The sequence below is a fragment of the Sebastes umbrosus genome, chromosome 9 (genome assembly GCF_015220745.1).
Source record: "Sebastes umbrosus isolate fSebUmb1 chromosome 9, fSebUmb1.pri, whole genome shotgun sequence".
NCBI lineage: Eukaryota > Metazoa > Chordata > Actinopteri > Perciformes > Sebastidae > Sebastes > Sebastes umbrosus.
In genome coordinates, this window is record NC_051277.1 from 35,082,635 (window position 1) to 35,089,118 (window position 6,484).

Consider the following 6,484-nt stretch of genomic DNA (forward strand, 5'->3'; position numbering starts at 1 on the left):
CAGCCTCTGAAAGACAGTAAGGTCAGTCGGGATCGCCCGCGATCCCACGGGTCTCAGAGGGTTTAAGAACTGAGAGTGCATAGTGTGGCCTCTTCTAGAGGTCTCAACAAGTCTCACAACAACATAAGGGGCTGCAATGGATCACATTCGAAAAATCATTTTTAAACATGCCACAGCGCAGGAAGTGTCAAATTATACCTGTAATAATTTGAGTTAAGATACTGAAAGGTGTTGCCCACAGATGTAAAATCACTTGAGATCCATATTTGAAGGCCCCATGAGGGTGGACTAGAAACGTATGTGTGTGTGAGCTTAACTGTGAAATCACTTAGAGGGAAATCTACACCGGAGGGCCCCAGGAGGGCTGGACTAGAAATATTAATGTGTGTTAGGTTAAATGGCACCATGAGGGATAGACCAGAAGCCTGTACTACGAAGCCAGTTCAACATACCCAGAGTATCTTCTCGTTATCTGGCTTCACTCTCCCTAACAAACAAGATCAACTCAGTAAATCAACCCAGGGTTTAGTCTTTCTATGAGCATGTTCACATGAACGGGGCGGTGTTTGCAGCATCTTACCAATCAAAGACCTGGACAAGTCCACATAATTGCAGACAGACAGGCAGAGCGGCAAATTTTACAAAACGAGAGCAAACCATAGGATTAGACAAATACTAAGAAGTTAAACACTTAATCCAGACTAAAAGTAACACAGTTGAAGCTGCCAAATGCAGAACGGACAGCTGGCAGAAGAAAGATTGCTGCTGTGTGAATGCGTGAATTAGCAGATTTAGTAATTTAACGGAATACTCAAAAGTCAGATATATTGGTCTAGACGGGGCAGTTATACATAGACTACACAGCAAAATCTGTAGTGTTAAATAGTGTTAACTAATAATAATTTTCTCGAACTTACAGCGAAGGTGGAGAAAACCCAGTGTCTGTCTGGAATATACTATTTTATAAGGTAAGAACCAAATATATTAACTTCTACGGGTTGTTAAACGTTATATAAAACGATGCGTTAACGTCAAGTGGGGTGTAACGCGATATATGTGTCATTAAAGCTGGTGGTTATTAGCTTGCTAATGCTACTGTAGCTTAACATACTAGCTAGCTAGCTAGCGAGCAGTTAATGGTGGTTAAGGGGCACTTTTTTCTCCGGTAGAACATCAAATGTGTGTCTGCACTAAGTAGAGTGTGTTTCAATGTAATTTAGATGCCCAAATTTAAATGGTGTTGCTACCTGGAGGTGTGTTAACCAAGGTTTTAGCCAAATGCTAGCGCTCGATTAAGAGGACAAAACGTTAGCTAACATTATCCACATGTTTTAACCGGACCACAGAGTTATTGAAGGGAGCAGAAATAAGCCAGCGGAGAGTGGAAGGTCAGTCGGTTAATATGTCTGGCGAACACTGGTGGTCATCAGGCTGAACACTGGTGGTCATCAGGCTGAACACTGGTGGTCATTAGGCTGAACACTGGTGGTCATCAGGCTGAACACTGGTGGTCATTAGGCTGAATACTTGTGGTCATCAGGCTACACTGGTGGTCATCAGGCTGAACACTGGTGGTCAACAGGCTGAACACTGGTGGTCATCAGGCTGAACACTGGTGGTCATCAGGCTGAACACTTGTGGTCATCAGGCTACACTGGTGGTCATCAGGCTGAACACTGGTGGTCAACAGGCTGAACACTGGTGGTCATCAGGCTGAACACTGGTGGTCATCAGGCTGAACACTGGTGGTCATTAGGCTGAACACTGGTGGTCATCAGGCTGAACACTGGTGGTCATTAGGCTGAACACTGGTGGTCATCAGGCTGAACACTGGTGGTCATCAGGCTGAACACTTGTGGTCATTAGGCTGAACACTGGTGGTCATCAGGCTGAACACTTGTGGTCATTAGGCTGAACACTGGTGGTCATCAGGCTGAACACTGGTGGTCATTAGGCCGAATACTGGTGGTCATTAGGCCGAATACTGGTGGTCATCAGGCAGGCTGAACAGTGGTGGTCGTCAGGCTGAACAGTGGTGGTCATTAGGCTGAACACTGGTGGTCATCAGGCTGAACACTGGTGGTCATCAGGCCGAATACTGGTGGTCATCAGGCTGAACACTGGTGATCATCAGGCTGGACACTGGTGGTCATCAGGCTGAACACTGGTGGTCATTAGAGGATGTCCTTGAGGAGTACAAGTCAGACAATTCGCTGAAGCACCGCACCCGGAGACAGCTTGTCAACATATTGGCAAGCCATATGACTGAGATGCATGGGTAAGTGTTTCTGAAATAAATTGTTCATTTCAAACCATTTCAAACTGAAAGGGTTTATATTAAGGCATTTTGCATGGGGCATTTTGATTTTATATTTTTTGTATTGTTTTTACTCTAAAGGAGGATTTCTTTCCGTAACCAGAAGGAGAAGTATGCCCTGGGAATCATTACACTCTTTCCTTCGCTGAAGGATCCATTTTCTCCAAAGGGCTATGTAAGTTTTTAAAAAGGATTACATCCAGAGTACACATCGGTTTTAAAGCTTTGGGGTTTTAGTTTACATGGTTGAATGCGAGGTTATACCTGGAGCAGGGGTACACTTGGAGCGGGGATTCACCTGGATCTGGAAGTCTCCGGTATTGTGGCTGCATCTGCTACCGCGTCCAGTGCCTGCTTGACACCAACTGCCACCATCATTAATTAACTACGTCTGTATGAGGGACTACCAAGGCTAACGAGGGATTACCAACACTTAGTGACAAAATGGCACCCTGGAGAATAACACTTCTCGGTCACTGCCAAAGACATCAAGAACTCCCAGCAAGCATGCTGATGCTGCGGGAACCAACGCACGGGCATCGATCACAGGGACGTCCCACACCAACACACATGGACATACTGAGGAGAGATGCTGGACAGTGCTGTATTTGGTTTATTTTCTTTGATAGCGACCTAAATTATGGCAGGCCGTATGCTACAAGGTTCTGACCATGAAGATAGTCATGTAGATGCAAATTAACAACCATTAAAACAACCATCACATCAGTGAAAGTGCTACGAGTGATAATCACAATGAATTTGGGTTAATAGGATATTAAACATGAATTTGAAAATGGCAAACCTATTACTTAAAGTCCCTCTGAAACAGAAGTTAGAGCATCTTCTGTACTGTGATGCATCTCACACTGAAATGGAATATCTGAGCGGTGTACAGTTACAAGAGGGATTTAAATCATATCCTTTGCATTTAATTGGACTGCTAAAAAGTGTGCAGGCTTACACTTTAGCTTGATACAGAGCTACAGGGGACTGTTTGCTCCACACACACATGTCCCTCACCTGTTGTTAGATTGGGAGGATGACGAGAGAAAGATGGAAGGAAAACTTTCTGTGTGTCACTGCAGTGTAGGCAGTACATGCAGATGAACAGCACCTGCAAAAGTCCATCTCGCATCATCATCCAGCAGTCTTTTGCCGTTCATCTACATGTACTGCCACGCTGCAGCAACATTTGAAACCCTTTACAGAAAGAGAAAAGACAGGGATTTTGTTTTGATCAGATTTTGATGTAAAAGTAGCTTGATACTGATTTTTTTTATTTTTTTTTACATATTTGGTATATAACAAGAGATAAATGAACACTTCACACAGGCACACAGAATCCTGCGTGCCTGTGCATTGGTAAACCGTGAAAATACATTTTCAAGTGGTGGTCCTTTAGTTTCTGGGTCTTTCACTTTTATCATCCATTCCTAGCAGCCCCATTAGTTTGATTTGTGACCTTTGTAATTAGTGTGACCTTTGTAATTCTATTTTTTGAAAATAACTTAACAGGAACACTTCTATGATGGGGAAAAAGGCACAGGATATTTAGCATGGCGCCTCAAGACCATGTCCAGAAATAAATATCAACGGCCAGTCATGGCAGCCACAGAACCTCAAGCACAGGGACCAAACTGCCGAAGATCGGCAACCACAGTGCCTCAGCAGCTTGATGGAGATGCCTGCAGGGAGGCTATACCATTTCTTGTTCACTCTCCTGATGAAGCAAGTGTGTTTCAGAAGATGAAGATGACCTTACAACATCGCCAGGACCTAGTTTGTGACCCGCAGAGAACCACAGATGTCTTCAAAACATTTCCACGTTTTTTAGATGTCAAAGGACTAGTGAGTTGTGCATTTCTTTTGTTTAAACTCTTGGTTGGATGTAAGCAGTGAACAATGCAATGACCATTGGCTTGATGTATTTGCATGTGTATATGATCAACAGCTGAATCAAGACTTCCTGCTGCTGTTTGGTGCTGAAACAGCCTCCAAGATGCTTGAGAAGTGGGACACAGCATTCAAGCACAAGGTTATCAAAGAGGCCAAACACCTGACTCAGACAACCTAGCTGTGCCGACTTCTGACCGCTGCAGAAAAACTCACAGAGAATGATGACACCAGTAAGCTACATGACATGCTTGGTTTATATTCCAAATGACTGGTGCTATTTACTTTGTGCATTCCAAGTAGATACTAATGACTTGTTTTGCCTTGTTTTTCCTCCTGATACACTGGGAAAGTGACATGGCTTCTTTGCTGATACTGTACTTCTCCATCTCTTGCCACCCGCAGCTGGACGGAAGAGGATCAAAATAAGTCCCAGTGATGCAGTGGGAAAAATGTTGCACTTTCACAAGGTATATACAGTACTTTATGTCTCATCTGGTAAAATCCCACGAGCCAGTATTTCAGTTATATTAACTCTGTTAGAAAGAGATGCAAGTTTGCAAAAAACAAAAGGATTAATATGTACGTCTTAATATTGCTAACTTGACAGCAATTCCTCAACAGCGAGGACCTCTAAGGGACACATTGACACACACATACTGTACACACATACACACACAGCAACTCAACTTTTCTGCTGTCCTATAGACCCAAGTATGCAGTGAGCAGTTGAAAACTTGCTAACTCTTTCTTCGCCTGTGCTGCTTTAAAGTGATGATTTAGATTCTTACACGCACTTGTGAGTGTGTTTCTTTCAAATGAATGGGGAAATACAGGTCAGTATCTCCCAATTCATTTGGGAGTAACATTATCCCTGTAAACCGCACATTCTTGCGACACTGGAGCACTTGACTGATCAAGCTGGAGGATCTTTAACACTCGCGTGGAGCAGCAAATACCACTGCATTGGTAAGAATCTGAACTATCACTCTAATATATTCATGTTCTGTTTTTCAGTCATGCTGCAGTATTGACAAACACCTGCAGGGAAGAGTGGGGCAACAACCATACATACTTGCTGTTGGCCGAACCCAGAACAGAATTGACACTTACTACATCGTCGTGGACAATCAGCTCATCCCCTGCCAAGCCACCAGCTCGTTGGGTGCGTTTGATGAACTGTTTAAATCTCACTACGTGTTCAACCTTTCCTATGATGAGTCCCTGGTCCAGCTCTACACTTTCGTGCAAACAACAGTCTACAACATCGACGTCACAAAAACAGATGAATCTCCAAGATTCCGTTAGTTACGGGCAAAAGTCTTCAACTAAGTTTGACATTTTTTCAAGTGTTTCATTTGTCAAACTGTTCACACGGCCTGTCAGACCTTGATAACCCATTTAAGAATTGATCACAGTTTCTATCCTAGCACCAAGTTTAAGTTGGTTTGTGCACAAGATTGTTGTAGGCGTCAGTTTTCAACATATTCAGGTTTAAAAAAACATTTAATTAGTGTTCATGAGAAGGATTTTTGTCAAAGTGGTGATGCAGCAAACTCAGAGTCATCTCAAGCTAATTTTCCCAGTCTACAAGATACTACAGAAGTTGGTAGTGGGACAAGTGTCATTATTGCTAAACTCCAAGGAAGTGGTATGGCAAATAGTGTTGTTTCAACAATTGTTAATGATTTGGAAGAACTTGCTACTGGACTGCACTCCCAAGTTAAGCATGAAATACTGTCTGCTGTGCCTAAAGATGATCCTGTAAGAGCTACATTAGAAGAAGGTCTTGAGAATTTTGAAAACCCATTTGTCAACTTTAATACTGAAACTAAAAGAATGAAGTATTTCAATGAGAAATGGGGGGTTGTGGAGCCAGTAGAAGTAAAGTTAGGAGTTCGATTTGATACCAGGCGAAATAAACAAACAGGTACTTATGATTAAGTCCAAGTGAATGACACTTTTGTTTACATTCCAATTTTGGAAACAATCAAATTCATTTGCCGCAATTCTGATATTTGTAAACTGCTTGGGGAACATTGTGTATCAAAAACCGACAGATATGAGGACTTTTGCGATGGAAGTTATTTTAAGACCCATCCATTGTTCTCACAACAACAGACCTCTTTACAAATTCAGTTTTACTATGATGACTTTGAAACTGCAAACCCACTGGGTTCAAAACGTGGTGTTCACAAAATAGGTGCTCTCTATTTTGTCCTCAGAAATCTGCCACCAAAGTTGAACTCTGCTTTGATGAACATTCATTTGGTT

The 6,484-nt window shown here is 42.6% G+C and overlaps 1 pseudogene; it reads left to right on the plus strand.

Moving 5' to 3' along the window:
- The first annotated feature begins 405 nt into the window (after positions 1-405).
- On the plus strand, positions 406-5,542 carry LOC119494257 (annotated as a pseudogene).
- The last annotated feature ends 942 nt before the right edge of the window (positions 5,543-6,484 follow it).